The sequence below is a fragment of the Aethalodelphis obliquidens genome, unplaced genomic scaffold (genome assembly GCF_003676395.1).
Source record: "Aethalodelphis obliquidens isolate GAN/ISIS:26980383/991018 unplaced genomic scaffold, ASM367639v1 scaffold82, whole genome shotgun sequence".
NCBI lineage: Eukaryota > Metazoa > Chordata > Mammalia > Artiodactyla > Delphinidae > Aethalodelphis > Aethalodelphis obliquidens.
In genome coordinates this window covers 3,668,741-3,690,042 of record NW_020838026.1, presented here as the reverse complement: position 1 = coordinate 3,690,042, position 21,302 = coordinate 3,668,741, and the positions used below count along the sequence as shown (strand labels likewise).

At 42.9% G+C, this 21,302-nt stretch overlaps 1 long non-coding RNA gene across 1 annotated transcript in view; it reads left to right on the top strand.

Annotated features, from left to right (window-relative positions):
- The window catches only part of LOC113612786 (uncharacterized), a 53,713-nt gene extending 35,685 nt beyond the window's left edge, over positions 1-18,028 (top strand). Inside the window, exons 2-3 of the long non-coding RNA XR_003429962.1 lie at positions 17,433-17,531; positions 17,844-18,028. This is a non-coding gene — a long non-coding RNA (uncharacterized LOC113612786). The remainder of the gene's footprint in view (positions 1-17,432; positions 17,532-17,843) is intronic.
- The last annotated feature ends 3,274 nt before the right edge of the window (positions 18,029-21,302 follow it).

Here is a 21,302-nt window from a genome sequence, read left to right as displayed (position 1 = left end):
GCAGCTTGTAGGAGCGGAGGCAGCCTACCGGGGGCATGGGCAGGAGAATGGAACTAGCTCTGCTTTGGCCTCACGCTCGAGATGCCAACCTCTTTGTTTTCCCAGGCCATCCGGTGAGTGCACTGCCACCACCCAATAGAACTCAGCTTCTCTACATAGGCTAAGCTCCGCTGTACAGCCTCCCGAGGCATTTCCCTGCCCCGTGACTGGTCTTTGCCCCTTCCACCCCCTTGACTCGTACGCCTGGTCTCCTCTTTCCTTTGTTTTCCTGTCGTATCTCTCTTTTGTTATTGATCCTGGCTGTCTTCCGCTCTTGCGGTCTGTGCCACCTTAGCTCACGCCCATCTGACTTTATTTTTGGCCATATTTTCCCTATTGCTTCTCACCTCTGCTTGTCTTTAGACGCTGCCTTCCTCCTTCATGGCTGCTCATCTTCCCTGACCTTCTTTTCGTCTCCCCCAAGCTCTGCATCTGTGCTATCAAATGGGAACCTGGGAAGATCACTGGGCAGGTAAGGAAGACCGCAATAGAAGACTGAAGGAATATAAACACCACGATAGGCAGGAACTATTAGAATTCCTTGGAAGAATACAAATTCTTTTCACTTGGGCTGCTCTGAATACACAGTGGGAGAATCGGAGCCAATCAAGTAATGATGCTGCCTCTGGCTCATTGCAGTTCATTTTTAATAAACGTTACAGCTGGATACAATGGACCAGATGAATTTTAAGGTCCTCCCAGTGCTGAGATTCTATGGTTGGTAGAATATTGCAGCTGTAATATTTTAAAATTGTGTATTGTCTACAATCACGGGTGCTGTAATTGTCTAACCTAATTATGGCTGAAGGCCATCCATTTATGTCCTCGCTACAAGGACCGGCCACGTTCTAAGCTCTTGCTGCAGAGTCGTTGGACAGGCTCTCCTCCTGTCACTGCTGCAGCCAGAGCCAGTGAACTCTAGCACACCCAGACCTTTCAGAGAGGCCAGAGACGCTGCTTTCCAATTCCTCCCACAATCTGGGGAGGAGATGAGATAGCAGGGCTTTCATTCCAGTGTTGCTGTGGCTTCAAAACACCATAAAGCAAACCGAGAACAGCCCTGGCAAAGACTTTGGTCCTGGCCTTGCTATCCTCCCTGTCTTGAAGAAGCCCTGTCAGAATCCTCCAACTTCTCTACGAAAGTAGGTGGTGTGGACATGGGTGTTAGGGCCCCCTTGAGGAGGAACCTCTAATTCTTGGAGGACATCCTTCCTATGATCTTCCACCAGAATTCAAGTGGCTGCCAGGTAAGGGACCGTATCTTGGCTCGACTGGCACCTGGCCAAGTGTGATGGGGAATTTTATGGGTCACCTTGGCTAGCCCACAGTACCCAGGTATTGGGTCAAACACCAGTCCAGATGTCGGTGTGAAGGTATTTTTTTAAAAGACGAGATTAACATTTAAATCAGTTGACTTTGAGTAAAGCAGATTATACTCCATAATGGAAGTGGGCCTCATGCAATCAGTTGAAGGCTTAAGAGACTGAGGTCCCCCAAGGAAGAAGGAATCCTACCTCTAAATGGCCTTTAGACTCGAGATCGTAGCATAACTTTTCTCTGGGTTTCCAGACTGCTGTTTTTGGACTTGCCGGTCTCCGCAATCACGTGAGCCAGTTCCTTAAAATAAATCTCTCTCTCTCTGTCTCTCGCTCTGTCTCTCTCTCTCTCACTCTCTCTCTCCAGTTGACCCTTGAACAACATGGATTTCAACTGTGCAGGTTCACTTATATGCATATTTTCTTCAATAAATACATACTACAGTACTACATGCTCTGTAGTTGGTTGCATCCGTGGGTGTGGAACCACAGGTATGGAGACTGACCGTAAAGGTATAGGCGGATTTCTGACTGCACAGGGGACTGGTACCCTAACCCCTGTGTTGCTCAAGGGTCAACAGTGTTCATATCTACACATCCTATTGTTTCTGTTTCTCTAGAGAATCCTGACTAATACACCAGGCGAGGACTAATCTGGACAGAGCAGAAGGTGCCCTTTATTTCATTGGTTAATGTATCCCCTGCAAGAAGGTCCTCAGAACAACGCACTGAGTGTCCAGGATTAAATTTGATCCTGATGAATGACTGTGTTTGTGTCCCCACTTCCGGGTGACCAACCATCTTGGTTTGCCTGGGACTGAGGGGTTTCCTGGGATGTGGACTGTTTAGGGCTAAAACTGGGAAACCTAGGAGTAAATTGGTCAACCTACCCGACTTTCACAAATTGGGCTGCTGGTTTTTCTCTATTCAAGTATCCAGACTTCTGGAGGACATTACAGAGGGCACCTCTGGTGGACTTACTGAGAGACTTAACGTCCCCCTAGATCTTGGTTATTGACACAACAGGTACACAGCGCCTATCGCAAACATGTCATTGCAAGGCTCTGGGGTTTCATCCAGGAACCAGTCAGAGCCTTACATAAACATGTCCTCCTAACGTCCCTGAAGCCCTTTAATTATGAGTGTGCCTCCTGCCAGCGAGTGCATTTACGCCCTGACTGTAGAACGGTCCTGAGATTCTCAGCACTGGTCGCCACAAGCCACAGCAGCCCCTGCCCAGGTCCAGCTCTGTGGGCATGGTGCTTGGGAAAGCCACAGCTGTGTATCCACGAGGCCAGGACCTGAACCCTGCCTTATGAAATACTGATGCTTTGTGACTTCCAGTTTTCTGGCAAAATCCCCTGTAACTGTCACAAGCCCTCCAAGTGCCCCTGCGCTGAGGCTTTCATGCCACAGCCCCTTCTTGTGACTGGCTCCCAAGTGGAACGTCTGTGCCCAAGCCGCCCAACAGAATCTGTACAGGATCAAGGTCCTCGCTCTGCTAAACTCCTTTCCTTTGGGATATGGTTCCTCGGCCCCCCAGTCTGTGAGATTGGATAATGGAAGAAGCTGGGGCGTGAGGATGTTGATGCCTCCTTGCCTGGTCACCCTGTTCCCCTCCTTTAGGGGACTGAGTCACAGCCTCTCGAAGAGACTAAGGTCTGGAGGGCCCCCATGCCTTCAGGTCCTCACAGGCCAAGCACTTCCATGTGACATGTGGTTCTTGATGGGAAAAGCTATCTGTTGGGGATTATTGTGTTGTTATTTGCCAGACACTAAACTTCAGTGCTCAGAAAAGCCAAAGCCCTACGTACTCTCACCCAGTCATAGCCGCTGGCCAAGAAGCACTCACTCCCCCAGGCATGGGTATCTGCAGACAGAAACCAAACCTCTCAACGGCCTCTATGGCAGGTACTGCATAGACATCTCCCTCTGTGCAACAGGATTTACAGATGAGGAAATGCGCTCCTGGAGATTAACTGGCGTGTCTGATGTCGTGCAGTTTCCTTCCTCTGATGCCTCACAACTTAACAAATCACACATACGTGATACACTCCACTCTTGGGTTCATCCCCTGTGAACTCGACATTAGGGTGGATGGTGGGATAGACTGTACAAAACAGGCACAAACACGCCTCTCCCTGTATGATAGCTCGTGCACCGTGAGCTTGCTCTTCTCCCACCAGGAAGTGGAAGCGTGCTCTTCCCTCCTGGAATCTGGGCTTGGCCAGCCAGCTTGCTCTGGCTGGTGCGACATTAACAGATACGCCTCGAGCCGAGGCTTGGAAAGGGCTTGTGCATCGGGACTTGCCTTCCCCGCCTGCCGGACACCTCCTTCTGCTCTGCCTCGTGCTGAGACGTGAGATGAACCACCAGGAGGGCTGGGATGCCGTCTTACACCCCCAGCTCCCAGCTGACCCTCCCACTGACTGTAGTTGCATGATTCCAGGAGAGACTGCTCAGCTGAAGCCTACTTAATTATGTGTAGATTTGTGAGCTAATAAATAATTCAGATGGCTTGTTATACAGCAGCAGATAACTGATACGGAAGGCAAAGGAACAGCAAATGCACACCCACACACCCTCACACCCACACCCACGTTCACACGGCAGATAATCCCATGCTGAACTAGCGTTATTTTGCACTGCACCAGGCGGAGGACGCTCCCTGCTAAACCTGCAGAGAGAACCCGCCTGGACCTCTGGGCCTGCATTCCTGTCTTTCTCTCTCTTCTTACTACTTCCTATTATATTCTTATTTCAGACTCTGTGTTGGGTGGGGTTGGCGGTGGCGGTGGAGCTCTACGCCTGGGACTCTCTCCCCTCTACAGGATAATGAAGTACTAGTTCTCGGGTTCATGCTTCTGCTTTGCAAATTCTAAAACTGCAGATGTTTCAAGAACGCACAGTTTTTCCTCCTTTCCTTCTTTCTGTTGAGCTCAGAGTTCAGTGTCTCCTGCTTTTGCTGTGTGTGTGTGTGTGTGTGTGTGTGTGTGTGTGTGTGTGTGTGTTTGTGTTGGGGGGAGAATAGGGATGGGAGGAAGCGTCCTCTGACCCCTCTGTGAGTGGAGGGAGGGGTTGATGAGAAAATGTTGAGAAGTGTCCACTCCAGGGTAGGGTTGGTTTGTATATGAGTATGAGGATTAATTTCCTTCCAGATACTAATTCTGCCTTCCTCTCATCTAGTTTACCTGAGAAATTACAAGAGAAATTTGTATTTCTCTTTGGAACATAACGTAGGCCTTATTTCTTATGACCTAAAAATCCTGTCTGTTCAAACTTTCCATCCAGTGAAAAACAGTACCATTTATATGAGGTATAAATGTCCTTTTCCTCCCCAGACTAAGTTTCTCATCATTATTGTATTATGTTTAGGCACTCATGGAGTGCATTGTAATTTAAAATAAAAGTATCTCAGATTGTCACTCAGTTTTTCATACTGTGTCTTTTAAAAAAAAGAATGTCAGCAAGATTTGGTTCATATTTTGGTTGAAACCATCCAGCAAACATGTAGAGCAGGAGATGGCAAACTTTCTGTAAGGGTAAGGTAGTAAATATTTCAGGCTTTGCTTTCATGTGGTTTTGGTCAGAGCTACTCAACTCTGCTCTTGTAGCACCGAGGCAACTCTGAGGCAACAGTAAATGAATATGCATGGCTGTGTGCCAGTAAAGCTCTATTTCAAAAAGCTGGTGCAGGCTAGATTTGGCCCGGTAGGTCACAGTTAGTCAACCCCTGCTCCAGGACTTGGGCTTTCTGAGCTGTAGGCACACAGTCCTCGGGGTTATACATCAACCTTCCCAAGAGGACTTTGCTTATACGCACTGGGACGCTGGTGTTGGACCTTCGGTAGTATCTAATCTCATCCTTTCATTTTATAGGTGAAGTGATAGGGGCTCAAAAAAGTGAAGCAAGATCACCCAGAATTAGGAAACAGAACCCATCCTCCCGACTCTTAGCCAAGAGTACACCAGTTGCTAGGTATCCTTCTTTGAAAACTTCCAGCAAGTTTCTAAGAGCCTTTAACAGTAAGAGCAGCTAACATCTGTATGTCATTTTATGATTTACTACGGTAGGACACGGTATCCTATCTTGTACGTGAACAGGCTGATCTCATTGACTTAAGTGACTTGCTCATGATTGCAGAGTCAGTAAGTGATAGATCCAGACACAAGCTTGTGCCTTTGGACCCTAAGACTGGTGCTCTTTTTAGCTACATCAAGCATGATCGCCCCATAGACTCAGTTCTGCACGGAATGCTCCACTTGCATCTGTCTGGCAGGGTGCAGAACCAGTGAAGTAGGGAGAAGGTGGTACCTTCCTGTTTAATTGGGAGCTTTGGTCCTGAATGTGCTCCTGAGTAGAGCAGTGGAGGGGATCCTTCTTCGCTCCTGCCTTTGACGATTTGCTCCTGAAGTCTGCGCCTGGCTGGTGTGAGGTCTTACAGTGATCCCAGCGCTTGAAGTTCAGGATCTCCAGCGTCTCCTGGCACTGCCCCAAGACATGCAAGAATCTGGAATCCACGTCAACTTTTGCTGCATAGGTTCTCAGAGATTAGGGAATGCAAGGCACTTGCTGAATAGTGGTCATTAAATACAGAATGATTCAGGCACATACGCTTAGCCCCAGAAATGCTTTCTGCAGCCTGTCTTTTTTTCCTGGGGCGAGGAAGTGGTGAGTTTGTGCATCCTGGAGGCCAGGTACACCTGGGACGGTACAGGGTGCCCAGAGACAAGGCACTACGCGGTATCTGTCAGTCCCTTCTAACCTCTCTGTGACAACCTGCCAGGGCTGTGGTCGCCTGGCAGCTTCCTCCCCATCGCATTCCTGAGCACTGCTGAACCCAGCCCAGCTAAGCCCGGCCTGCCAAGCAGCCCGGCGCACAGCGCGGTGAACCGCCTGGAAGAATGCAGGGGCTGAGGCCAAGGCCTGCTTGGGTTTATTATCACTTATTGTGTGTATTTATTTAATTATATTTGCAATTTCTTCTTTATTTTCCTTCCTTGCTCTTGGATGGCTTATGACAAGACTTTCTGGCATCACGTCTAATTATACTACTTTAAACTTCTCCCTTCACTTTCAATCTACTGGCGAATATTTTTCAACAAACTTGATGGGATTAAAACTAAATTGGCCAGATGGCTTCTTTGCACCTAATTTAGTACAGTCCAATGGTGCCAGATTTCCAGGGCACAGGGACCCACTATCCCCTCACTCACTTCCTTGAGCTGCTCAACTGTTCTGCCTTTTATATTTATCAAATCTGGAAGTGGATTTAAGGAAATGCACAGATGTTCCTGAGCTAAGAGGAGCCCTGAGGCTTTAGGGTTTGGCAGAGAATTTCAGTAACATGCTGGGAGGGGCCCTAAGTGGCATGAAAGGTCATCCATCCTTTCATCGTCCAGTTCTGCTCCCTAGAGCCCAGCTAATAAGGGGGGTAAATGGACTAGAACTGTGAGGCTGGACCTGGGTTTCATTTTCTGTCCCTATATGTTCATTGTCTAAATTGGTTAGAGGGTATGAGAATTTTCTGGTTAACGCTTAGATTTGTCCATCTATCCAATATTTCCTAAGTTTCTCCAACATGCCAGACACTGATCTAGAAGCTAGGATATCATTGTAAGACCGACAGTTTTGCTCTATCAGAACCTGTGGTTTATTTAGGGGAAAATATTAAATAAAGGTGGTCCAGGTGTTGGTAAAACCCTCCTTTTTTCTTGGATCGGGAATCTTTCATAACCCACAAGGAAATTAGGAGTTTTGGACTTACCCATCTTTCTTCTCCATAGGTGTAGGTTCTTCCTTGAATCTTCAATCTCAAATAGCATTCACTAGATGAACACAGGGGTTCACTGACTCTTTGTTTCTCAGGCTCCAGCCCATGAATGAGGATGCAAGGGGATCCAATATTGACCAGAGAAATTTGCTGACCTGCCAGTTCCCTCTTTAACTGTAATGTTAGGTAAAGATATTACTCTAAGGTAAACATAAGCTTTGAACATCAAGCAACAAAAGGCAGCGATCATGAAGAAGTAGGAAGCATATGAGGGGAGTCCTACAATTGCCCCAGCTTACTGTCTGGAAAATGTTTTCAGGTCATGATACAGATGAGAGGAAGCCAGGCAGGACAGTTTCTTTCCTAAGTTGAGAAGGTGGAGCTGGGAGTGCAGGAAAGCCAAGACAGCTAGGATTATCAGGGAAGACCACCAGAGAGGAGAGACCTGCACAGAGAGGGTGTCCCCTTCAAGTGTTCAGCTGAGTACTGATCAGGCCATGCACATGAGAAAATTATCCAAAGTTGGGGGAAGAATCACCTTGAAAGGATTAGGGAAAAATGATAACTGAACATCACATAGGGTTAGAGTATTGCCTGTTTCCCAAATCCATGGTAGAAAATCTTATAATTTAAGGGGCATCAGGAAGAGTTTTAAGAAGAGTCTTCCTCAACAGTGGGGAAGATTACTCCTACACTAAATGCAGCTCTGTTTTCCACCTAACAAAGTTTGAACCAAGTTCTGAAAGGGTCAAATGTTTTCAAGTAACTTAGCCATATTCTAAAATCCAAACTTGGAATATTTATAAGGATACAAAAATATCTAGCACATGACAAGGTAAAATCACAATGTCTGGCATCCATTAGAAAATTACTAGATGCGCAAAGAAACAGGAAAATGAAACCCATAATGAGAAAAAAATCAATCAACCAAAACTGACACAGAAGTGACACAGATGATAGAATTAATAGGAAAGGACATCAGAACAGTAATTGTGACTGTATTCTGCATACCCAAAAAGGTGGAGAAAGGATAGAACACATTAAGTAGACACAGAAAAAATATTAAAAAAGACACAAAAACTTCTAGAAGTGAAGGTTGCTGTGTCTGAGATTTAAAAATACACTAGGTGGGATCAATGACAGATTAAATATTGTGGAAGAAAAAATTAGAAACTTAAGGACATAATAATAGAGACTATATAAAATAAAACACAGAAAAGTGCTGAAGAAAAAAAAATAGACCATTAATGAGCTGTGGGGTGACTCAAATGGCCAAATAGCTGCATAATGGAGTCCCTCAAAAAGAGGGCGCATGGTAAAAAATTGAATAAATAACGACAAAATTTTGTTCACATTAATGGAAATAATGAATCCACAGATTCAAGAAGTTAAATACAAAGAAAACTACATGAAAACACGGAATCAGTTTGCTTAAAACCAGTTATAAAAAGAACACTTTAAAGCAACCAGAGGAAAAGGACACATTGTATATAATGTGGAACAAATGGAAAACAAATAAATTTAAATTCAATCATATAAATGTCAATGGTCTAAATACTTTAATTAAAAGGCAGAGAATATCAGCTTGAAACATAAGACACACTTTATGCTTCTTGGAAGAAAGCCAATTTAAGTGTAAGAACACAAACATATTGCAAGTGAGGGATGGGAAAAGATATACCATGATAATACTAATGACAGGACAGCTGGATTGCTACATTATGATCAGATTAACAAGGATTTCAGAGTAAAGAATATTACTGGGATACATTGGGTCATGTCTTCATAATAAAAAGGTCAGTTCAAGAGGACTTTATAAATCTAAATGTATACGCACCTAATAACAGAGCTTCAAAATACATTAAGTATACACTGATAGGTAGGACTGCTAGATGAAATACACAAATCTAACATTATAGTCAGAAATTTCAACACCCTCTGTCAATAATTGACAGAACAAGTAGGCAGAATGACTAATTTTAAAGAAGACTTGGAAAACACTATCAACCTACTTGACCTTAAAATTTACATTTATAGAACACTTCATCTAACAAAGCAGAATACATTTCTCTTCAAGTGCACATAGAATATTGACCAAGATATGCCATATTCTGGGCCATAAAACAGTCTCAATATATTTTAAAGGATTCAATTCATGCAAAGTAGTTCTCTGAGTATAATTGAATTAAATTGGAAATCAGTAACAGAAAAATTTCTGGAAAATTCCTAAATATTTGGAAACAAAATAACATACATCTGAGTAAGCAATGGGTCAAAATGGAAATAAAAATGAAAATTAAAAATTAATTTAAACTGAATAAAAATAAAAACACAGAACATCAAAACTTGTGGGATGCAGTTAAGGCAGTACATTGAGGGGTGTTTATAGCAATAAACACCTACATTGGAAAAGAAGAAAGGTGTTGAATCACTGATGTCAGCTTTCACCCTGAGAAATTAGAAAAAGAAGAGCAACTTAAACCCAGAAGAAAAGGAATAATAAAGATCAGAGTTGAAATGAATGAAATAAAAAACAGAAAACTATAGAACAAAAAACCCCCCAAAGTTGTTTCTTTGAAATGATCAATAAAATTGATGAAACGCTAGCCAGACTTACTAGTAAATAAAAAAAGAAGAATATGCAAATTACCAATATCAGGAATGAGAGAGCTGATAGCCCACTGGGTCCTACAGATGTTAGAAGAATAGGACAATAGTATGAAGAGCTTTATGTCAACAAATTAGACAACTCAGATGAAATGGACAATTTCCTTGAAAAATATAAATTACCAAAACTCATTCAAGAAAAATAACTTGAATAGCCCTATATCTATTTTAAAATTGAATTTGTAATTAAAAACCTTCCACAAAGTACACTACAGGTCCTGAAGTCTTCTTGGGTGACTTCTACCAAACATTTTAAGAAAAATACCAATTATAGACAAACTACTTTAGAAAACTGAAGAGGAGGGAGCACTTGATAACTACTATTATGAGGTCAGTATTAGTCTGATATCAAAACTAGGTAAAAACATTACAAGAAAAAATTATGGACAAACATACATCATGAACTTAGAGGCAAAAATGCTTAATAAAATGTTAGCAAATTCAATCTAACAATAAAGTAAAAAGAAGAATGCCCCAAGACCAAGTTGATTTTATCCTAGGAATGAGAAAGTTTGATTTAACATTAGAAAATCCATGTTATTAATCCATTAAAAAAGGAAAAATATATGAGTTTTTCCATAGATGCAGAAAAATATTTGACAAAATTTAATATACATTCATGATAAAAACTCTCAGCAAAGTGGGATTAGAAGAGAACTTTCTCAGTCTGATAAAGGCAATCTACAAGTCTCTTCGGTTAACATTATTCTTAATGTTGAAAGACTCAGTGTTTTCCCTCAAGATCAGGAACAAGATAAGGATGTCCTTTTCAACCACTTCTATTCAGCATTATATTATAGGTTCTAGCTAGTACAATTAGGCAAGAAAAAAATGAAAGTCACCCAGATTGGAAAGGAAGAAGTAAATTGTCTTTATTTATAGAACACATGCTTGTCTATGTAGAAAATCCCATGCAATCTACAAAAAAGCTACTAGAACTAATAAGGGAACTTTGTAAGGTTGCAGGGTATAAGATCAGTGTTTAAAAATCAATTACATTTCTATATGCTAGCAACAATCAAAATTAAAATGAAAATACCATTTACAATTGAATCACAAAATAGAAATGCCTAGGGATACATTGAACAAAAGATGTGCAAGATGTTTACACTGAAATTACAAAGCAAAGCTGAGACAGAATTAAAGAGGAATTAAATGAAAGCTATATTTTGTTTATGGATTGGAAGACCAAGCATTGTGAAAATGTCAGTTCTCCCCAAATTGATCGACGGATTCAATGCAATCCCAATCAAAATCCCAGAAGGCTTTTTGTGTAGAAAGTTTCAAACTGATTTACAAATTCACTTGGAAAAGCTTTTAAGTTTAATTAGGTCCCATTTGAAAAAAAAATTTCACTTGGACATATAAAGGATCTAGAATAGTAAAAATAAACCTTAAAAAGAATAAATTTGAATTAATCCTTGAACACACTTTGAGACTTATTATAAAGTTAACAATGCGGCATTGAACTCAAGGGATGCAAATAGATCATGGAATGTAATAGAGTCCAGAAATAGATCCATACATGTATGACATATACAGTCAATAGATTTTAAATTTTATTTATTAACAGACTGTATTTTTAGAGATTTTAGAGAAGTTTTAGGTTCACAGAAAAATCAAGCAGAAACTACAGAGAACTCTTATATATCCTCATGCTACCTTCCCACCCCCAGTTTCCCCTATTATTAACATTTTGCATCAGTGTAGTTAATATGTTATAATTGATTATAACAATATTGATTAAAATAATACTGATACATTATTATTAACCGAAGTCCATAGTTTATATTAGGGTTTACTCTTTGTGTTGCACGTTCTATGGGTTTTGACAAATGCAAAATGTCATATATCCACAATTACAGTATCATACAGAGAAGTTTAACTGCTCTAAACATCCCTCGTGCTCCACTATTCATCCCTCCCCACGATCTTTTTATTGTCTCCATAGTTTTACCTTTTCCAGAATGCCATATAATTTGAATCACACAAGTATATAGCCTTGTCAGATTGGCTTCTTTCATAACAAATTTGCATTTAAGTTCCTCTATGTCTTTTCCCGGCTTGATAGCTCATCTCTTTTTAGTGCTGCATAACATTGCATTGTACGATGTGCCACGGTTTGTTTCTCCATTCACTTACTGAAGGACACCTGGGTTGCTGGAAATTATGGATAAAGCTGCTACAAACATTTGTGTGCAGATTTTTGTGTCAATCTGTTTCCAGCTCCTTTGGGCAAATACCAAGGCGTGTGGCTGCTGGATTGCATGGTCAGAGTGTGTTTAGCTTTGTAAGAAATTGCCAAACCATCTTCCAAAGTGACTCTACCATTATTGGCATCCCCACCAGCAATGAATGAGAGTTCCTGTTGCTCCAGATCCCTTGCCAGCATTTGGTGTTGTCAGTGTTTTGGATTTTTGCTGTTTTAATAGGTGGTGGTGGTATCTCATTGCATTTCTCTAATGACATAGGATGCGGAATACCTTTTCATATGCTTGCTTGCCATCTGTATATCTTCTTTGCTGCGGTGTCTGTCCAGGTTTTTTGCTCATTTTTAATTTGGCTTATTCTCTTATTGAGCTTTGAAAGTTGAGTTTTAAGAGTTCTTTGTATGTTTTGAATACTAGTCAATTAGCAGTTATGTAGTTTGCAAGCCGTTTCTCCCAGTCTGTCTTGTCTTTTCATTTTCTTCACAGAGTCTTTTGCAGAGCAAAGTTGAAAATTTTAATGAAGTCCACAGTTCTTTTAGCTGCAGTCCCTTTATTACGCAGGAGCCCTAATGAGACGGTGGTAATGTGTGGGTGAAGCGGGGAGGGGAAGCATTCTGTGATCACCTGACTGTGTCTCAGTCATAATCATGTGACCGTGAGCCTGTACCTCTGGGCAATGACCTTCATGACTGCTTCTCAGCTTCTCCCTGTGCCCTCTCAGGCAGGACTGGAAAGCTAGAGGAGGCTGGAGTTCGGTTTTCCCGTCACCACGTTGACAGCCAGAGGGGCTGGTGTTGGGCATACTGCTTCTCCCAGCTCAGTCAGGCTCTGGTGGAATAGTCTCCCTTGAAGGCAGACCTTTGTTAAGGAGAGAGAGAGAACTCTGGGCATGTTACAAGATGATTACTGCTCTCCAGTTGAAAGTGTGAGGAGATTTTTCTCTGATCTTTGCCCTGAGAACTTCATGGGGTTCCTGGAGGGTAAACTGATGAAGGTGTAGGGGGCTTGCCTAAGACTGGGCTCCCAGGAGCTTTTAATCGCTCAAGCTAGACCACAGCTCCGTCTGCAGAAATTAGTTAATTATCCCTTAAGTGTTCCTACTGGGCTCCAGCTAGGGTGTTTGCTCCTGTAAGTTCTGTTTCTCTGTATGCACCTGTCACTGCGATTTGTCCTCTTTTTTTTTGCGGTACGCGGGCCGCTCACTGCTGTGGCCTCTCCCGTTGCGGAGCACAGGTTCCGGATGCGCAGGCTCAGCGACCATGGCTCACAGGCCCAGCCGCTCCGCAGCATGTGGGATCCTCCCGGACCGGGGCACGAACCCGCGTCCCCTGCATCGGCAGGCGGACTCTCAACCACTGCGCCACCAGGGAAGCCCTGCGATTTGTCCTTTGACCTCAATTCTCTGACAGATCTAAGAGGAGCAGTTGGTTTTTAGTTTGTTAGCATTTTTTCTTGTTGTGAGGTTGGGATTGATGACTTCCAAGCCCCTAACATGTGTGACTGGAAACCGGAAGTTGTCCCTCGATTTTTGACAAAGGTACAAAGGCAATATTGACAAATAGTAATGGAACAATGGGATATCCGTATTTAAAAGAACTCTGATCCATTCTCTGCTCTACATGCAAAAATTAACTCAGAATGCATCATAGAACTTGAACGTAAAACTTAAAACTATGAAACATCTAGGAAAAAACTAAGGAGAAAAATCTTCTTAAACTTGGGACGGGCAAAGATTTCTTAGACACAACATCAAAAGCATGATCCATGAAAGGAAAATTGTTAAAATAGACTTCACGAAAATTAAGTATTTCTGATCTAAAGACACCACTAAGACAGGCAAGCCACAAGGAAAAAGTATTCGCAAAGCACATATCTATTAAAGGACTGGTACTCAGAATATATAAAATCTCTTTATTAAGAAAATAAACAACCTAATTAAAAAATAGGCAAAAGATTTGAGCATGTGCTTCACCAAAGAAGATATATAGCTGCAGAAAAACACGTGGAAAGATGTTCAGCGTTGTTTGTTATTAGCGAAATGAAAGCACAAATTAAAACTGCAATGAAATACAACTACAGCCCTATTAGAATGTCTAAAATTTAAGAGCTTGACCATACCAAGTGCGGACGAGGATATGGAAGGCCTGTATCTTTCATACACTGTTGGTGGGAACATAAAACATGCATTCCCTATGGAATGTTTGACAGTTTCTTTAAAAGTGACACAAGGGCTTCCCTGGTGGCGCAGTGGTTGAGAGTCCGCCTGCCGATGCAGGGGACATGGGTTCGTGCCCTGGTCCGGGAAGATCCCACATGCCGCGGAGCGGCTGGGCCCGTGAGCCATGGCCGCTGAGCCTGTGCATCCGGAGCCTGTGCTCTGCAATGGGATTGGCCACAACAGTGAGAGGCCCGGGTACGGCAAAAAAAAAAAAAAAAGTGACACAGGTACCATAGGACTCAGCCATTATCATCCTAGTATTCATTTAAGAGAATTAAAAGCAAAGGCTTTTACTGAACGTTCATAGCAACTTTGTTTGTAGTAGCCTAAAACTGGGAACAACTCAAATGTCCATTAACAGGTGAGTGGATAAGTTGTGGTATATTCGTACAATGGACTACAGTCATCAATAAGGAGGTAATGAAGTATTGATACACCTGCAACAACATGTCAGAATCCCAAAATAGTTATCCTGAGTGGAAGAAGCCAGACATAAAAGAGTATATAGTGTAGGTTTCCATTTATATAAAAGTCTAGAATATATAAACTAATTTATAGTGACAGAAGGCAGATCAGTGGTTGTCTGGGGATGGAATGTCAGGGTGGGGCTGAGGAAACTTTTGGAGTGATTATATATCCATTTATATATCCATAGACTATATAAGCATATGTCCATATAATATATATTACATATATTTATACACATACACACATATATATGTGTGTGTATATATATATCATTAGCTTGATTATGGTTTGGTTTCATGGGTGTATATATATGTAGAAATTATCAAATTTTTACATTTTAAATCATGCAGTTTATTATGTGTCGATTACCCAAATAAAGCTTTCAAAAGAACCCCCCAAATAACTAAGTGTTGGTGGGAAACTCTTCCCAGATTAGGGAACAGTATTGTGAAGTCCCTGATACAGGAAACAGCTGTGAACAAAGAGGACCACTGACTCTTCTAGTGAAAGGGACCGGTGAGGTCATCTCACCCATCTCCCTGTCCCCATGAAGATAACAAGGGAAAGCTTTCCAAAGACAGGATTCTGTACTACTTTTAAGATATTTTGTTTTTAAAATTACTGAATTTTGATCATGTTTGTATCGGGCCACATGGTATTCAACAGTATAGCAAAATCCTTCTCCCACAGAGCTCACTTTGCATGGGAGACAGACAAGATGATGGAGTTTATAAACAGTATGTGATACAGAATGGCACAGACGGGTGCTGTGAAGCAGAGAGCAGCGGGGGTGGGGGGGGCTAGTAGTTTGTGGAAGGCCTCCCAGGAAAACAGCAAATGCTGCGCAAATTTGTGTCCCATCCCCGGAGGGAGATTGCAGAGCCTCTGGTCATTAGCATTCTGACTGGGAGAAATTCCCCTGTCTAACAAGAATCCCTTCATTATAATTAACATTATTTCTTGTTTTCTCCTAGAAGAGACAGAACTAGCATATCAGTAGGTTATGAAATACCACCTTGCCTACATTGGAGGCATGAAAAATTCATCTGTACATTTAACCTTTTATATAGTCTCTGCCCTCAAGTTGAGATAACTGTAGATTCACATGCAATTTTAAAGAGCAATGCAGAGAGATCCCGGGTACTCTGCCCGGTTTCCCCAATGGTAACATTTTGCAAGGCTAAAGTACAGTATCACGGTCAGTATATTGATGTTGGTAAAATCCACCAATCTTATTTAGATTTCCCCAGTTTTACATGTACTCATTTGTGTGTGTCTGTGTGTGTGTGTGTGTGTGTGTTTAGTTCTATGCAATTTTATCACATATGTCGGCTCTTGTGTCCACTCTCACAGTCCTGATATAAAACAGCTGCTCATCACAAGGGTTCTTTGTTTCCCCCCACTGCCCAGCCCCTACTGTCTCTAACCTATAGTAATCGCTAATCTCTTCTCCATCTCTGTAATTTTGTCATTTCAAGAAGGTTATATAAATGGAATCATGCCATACATAATTTAGGGGGATTGCCTTTCCTTTACTCAACATAATTCTCTTGAGATTCATCCACACTTTATTGTATAAAAATAGCCCATTCCTTTTTCTTGCTGAGTAGCATTCCTCAGTATGCAGGTACCATCATTTGTTTAACCTTTCACCCGCTGAAGGACTTCTGGGCCGTTTTCAGTTGTGGGCTGTTACAAGTAAAGCGGCCGTGCTCATTCATGTGCAGGTTTTCGTGTTTATATGCGTTTTCATTTTTATGGGATAAATGCCCACAGGTACAATTGCTGGGTTGTATGGTGTTGCATGTTTAGTTGCATAAGGAGCTGCCAAACCGTTTTCCTGAATGGCTGCCACATTTTATATTTCCACCAGCAGTGAACGGAGAGGTAATTCTGTTTCTCTTCCTCTTCACAAGGATTTGATATTGTCACTGTTTTTTTGTTTTGGCCATTCTGATAGGTATCTGGTGATATCTCAGTGTGGCTTTAATTTATATTAGTGTGTGACTGTGAGCAAGATTTAACTACAGAAAGGAAAAAAAGAGAGGAGTAACAGGTGTTCAATAAGAAATCTTTTGGTCACTCTGTTCACCCAAGTTGAGGAAGGACCTCACAAAGTTCTCTAGGGATAGATTGAAAGAATGTACAACTTGCAATCTTTGGACAGCATTGTCCAAAGTGTATTCTCCAGAACTCTTGTTCTCAGAGATGCTTATAGATGTTATGGGATATGGGTGAAAGCCAGTAAAACTGGCTTTATGAGAAGTTAGAATATGAATAATCATGTGAAACTTGTAGGAGCATCTACTATGCAAACGAATAGGTATATTCAAGCCATGAAATCCCTCTCTTTGGAGGAATACACTTTGGTGATGCTGACCTAGGGAAAAGCTTATGCTGTGCAAATGTAATATAAAACCGAGATTGGAAATCAGTCGGCTGTCAGGGAGCAGTTAAGCAGGGTTCTCTGCTCAGGATAATAATGGTAAAAATGCATACCTTTATATATTATTTCTTAACTTTATTAAACAGCTCCAAGAGCAGGGGTCTGGGCTGTGGTGTGCCAGCAACCAGGGTCAGGCCTGGGAACCCCTCCCTCTGATGTGAGAGGGGGTGTCTTGGGGAGAAGCCAAGTGAGAAAGCATGGTGGGCTGCCCAGGAGAAGGCTCCGGGCAGAGAGGAAGAAACTGGGTGTGCACCAGCGGGAGGAAGCTACATTTTTCAATAACATTTTTCACAGATGCTGTCACCTTTCTACTGTTCGACTTCAAAATTGCAACTGTTCTACATCAGTAAGAACAAAGGTAGGAGGAAGAGCCTGGAGGAAATCCCTTGGCCGGTGAGTGCGGGGGTCACATCTCTCTTTAGGGTTGAGAGCCAGAAGCCTAGGTAGGGACAGAGCCATTAAAGGTGGCCACGTATGAACACGTCCCCTGCTCACCTTGGACCCATTTAAGAGACTGTGTGTGCTCCTGGATTGACTCAGACCTAAGGCCCTGATTGTCTCATTTCTCAAGCGGGAAGCAGTCTCAGGACCATTTCTTTGGCTTCTACCCTCTCGGGAGAGCAGGCGCTATGGAGTGATTGGATATTGCAGGGGTCTGACATTTCTTTCACTACAGACTCTAACACCGCATCCTGTAATGTCTAGGCTGTCGGATAGCTGTGCCGGGGCCCAAGAACTCTACCTCGTGGCTTCTGAGCAGGCAGTTTGGTCCAGAGGGTATGCTGCTGCTGGTGAGTCCTCAAAACAGAATGTTTTCTCTGGTATCGCATGGTGGTTTCAGAATGGGGGCCGGAAGATGGTTGAGGTGTTACACAGACCAAATGGCTTACTTTGTGTTCAGAATGAGTTGGACATCTTTAGAAAGCTGTTCTCTACTTGCCGTCTTTCTAGAGACAAAGTTGTAGGTGCCTCTGAGCAGAGGCTTCCTAAAGATTCATTCTGCACAGAACTGTTTCCAGAGCTAAGGGACCACAGGAAGAGGAGGTGGTAAAGAAGGAGGACTATTCTGAGGTCTGAATAAGCTTGGAGGAGGCCAACTTCTCTCCCGCTTTCTTCATTACAGAGAGCACTGGGGCTTCTGCAGGGAGGAACGGTGGACGAGGGTTACCATGGGGTTGTGCGGTCAACCCCATGTGTGTGTGTGTGTGGACCAAGGGGAAGCATAGGTGGTGGGAGCCTCTCCCAGCCCTTCCCTTACAGCTTGAAGCAGACTGTTGCCCCCATATTGGGATTCCAATGCCTAGTTTATTTTCTGGAGCCCCCTGGGACTGGGTGGGGAGTCAGGACTGCTGACCCAGGCCTTGGTCTGTGGCTTCTGTCAGTTTTATTACATTGCTATAGAGTCAGAGACCAATGATCCTGACCCCCTCTGGGATGCAGAAAATTCTTAGAACACAGACAGGACCCAGCAGGTTCCTGGCAGTTGGATTGTAACATCTTTCGAAGAGTGGCCCTGCCCCGCTGTGGAATAGGCACCAATACCCAGCCTAGAACCCTTTGCTTCTCCAGGCACCAGTGGGTAGTGGGTAAGAGCGCCTCCATACGGGGTCCCTTTCCCTCCTGGCCTGGAGGGCTGGGGGCCATGCAGGTGGGCAGCAGCAGACTGATGGAGCAGTGTGGTCCAGGGGCTGGGGCCACCTCACGGCGCAGGGCCTCTGGGAGCCTTCTCAGAACTGTGTCTGATTTTCCCCCGAGACCCTGGCTGAGGATCCAGAGCTCTGGGGCTTAGTGAGCCCCCAGTCCATTCTCTGACACAACCGGTGAGTGACTTTCTGGCTACCTTCTTCCTGGCTGCCAGGAGCTCTGGTAAGACGTTTTGCAACAGCTTGCCAATCAGAAGAAAGGAACTGCCCACATTTCTGCATTCTCTGCCATAAATGGGAAAAAATATGACAGAATTTGAATTGCTTTTCTCCCCCACGGGATAGAGTATTTTACGTTTGATTATTTTCACCCTGCTTCATTCCACAAGGCATGTGAGGTGGCTTACACAAATGCATCTAAAGGAATGAAAATAAATAATCGAATGAGTCAGGGTGATGGGAAAATATTAATAAAGTGAAGCCATAAATAATTTTATCACCCCAAAACGCACACGCTGTGGTCCTGTATGTATCCTAGGGTTGGGTCGCAAGTTTGTACGTATGGTGAAGGAAGTTAAAGTCCTAAAACACAGTTCACTAAAAATTTTAACCAAGGAATAAACCATGCAGTGTTTGAGTCCAGAACAGGACACAAGTTGTATATCTAAGAGCAACTTTTTCATTTTTCTTTATTAGTTTTAATAAGCTATTTGATTTATACAAAAGTATATTCATAACCTATATGTAAGTTATACATTACAGTAATATAATGAGTATCCATGAACCTGAAGGATACATTCCCTAACTTGTATCTACCCACGTGCTCCCTCTTCCTCCCTTTGTCCTGCTGCTTCTCTCCCACCAGAGAGCATCACTATCTTAAATTTTCTTGACCGTCCTTCGGATTTTTCATTTTGTTTTATCCACAATGCATAAATACAGAAATGATATTTTGTTTAGTTTTGCTCTTTTGAAGTTTTGTTAAAATAATATACCAGTTGAAGTCTTCTGGGATTCTTTCTTTTCCATTCAACGTTGTTTCCAAGATTCCCTCATGTTGTGGCCTGTATGTGCAGTTCATGCTTTTTTACTTCTTTGTAACCATGCTTTTTGTGAATAGACCATGCTTCATCCATTCCCTGTTGTTGACCCTGTCGGTAGCTTCTTGTATTGCGCTATTATGAACATTTGTGCTGAATGTTTTTGGCAGATGTCTCCTGGTGCATGTATTCCAGACTGTGTCTAGGGTCATATGTGTGAACAGAATCATTGGGTAGACTTTGTAAGATAATGCCGAAGTGTTTTCCAAAGCTGTTGGAAAGGTACAGTCCTGCCAGTAGAGTACGACCTTCCTCAAATCCTTATCCTTTCCAATATTTGACATTGTTAGACTTATTAATTGTTGTCAATATAGTGGCATGAAAATGATCTCATGTGACACTAATTGCATTTTCTTGACTGGTAAGACAGTTGCATTTCACATATTGATTTGTTTCACGTTTTTCCTCTTCTGAGAAGTATCTTTTTCTTATTGTATTTTGCATATTCTTTTATTGGGGCTTTTTCTTATTGATTCGTATGAATATTTTATGTATCTTGTCTTAGGCCAACTTTTCATTTCCTAGCCAGGCGATTTTGTTTCTGACTCCAATTTTTTTCTATATGCTGATTACTCACAAGTCTAAGTATTCAGCCTGAGACTTCCTTTTGAGCGCCACACCCATGAGCCTAACCGTGTACTCAGCATCTTTACTTGGATGTCCCGTAGGATTCTGAGGTTCAACGTGTCCAAAATTGAGCTCATCATCTTCCCACCCTGGCCGAATTCTTCGATTTTGTTTTCTGTCTCAGGAATATCACCACCAGCGACTCAGGTGTCCAAGCCCCGAACTTAAGTGTGGTTTTTGATGCAAGCCTCCCTCATATGCTATGTTCAGTCCATCAGTTAGGATACTAATTCATAAATATCCCTTGAATCCATTTTTGTCTCTGGAACCCGAATGCTACTTCTTTATTCCATGGTCACAGGAAACCCTAACCCTTTCAGAGCCCTCCTAACTGGACTGCTGGCCTGTCATCTTGCTTCCCTCCAATCCGTGCTCTGCAGTGCAGCCAGGTGATACCTTTCCAAAGCACATTATGTGGTCAGGTAACTCCCTGATTAAACAATTTTCATGGCTTCTATTTCTTTTTCTTTTTTTTCCTTCTTTTCGGTACGCGGGCCTCTCACCACTGTGGCCTCTCCCATTGTGGAGCACAGGCTCCGGACGTGCAGGCTCAGCGGCCACAGCTCACAGGCCCAGCCGCTCCGCGGCATGTGGGATCTTCCCGGACCGGGGCACGAACCCGCGTCCCCTGCATTGGCAGGCGGACTCTCAACCACTGCGCCACCAGGGAAGCCCCATGGCTTCTATTTCTGACGAAGGTCCAAGCACAAGAGACTCCTCATCAGGCCCCAGTTCACCTCTTGTTCCTCATCTATGGCCAAATCCTCTGCTTGCCCTGTGCTCAGTTGTACCCA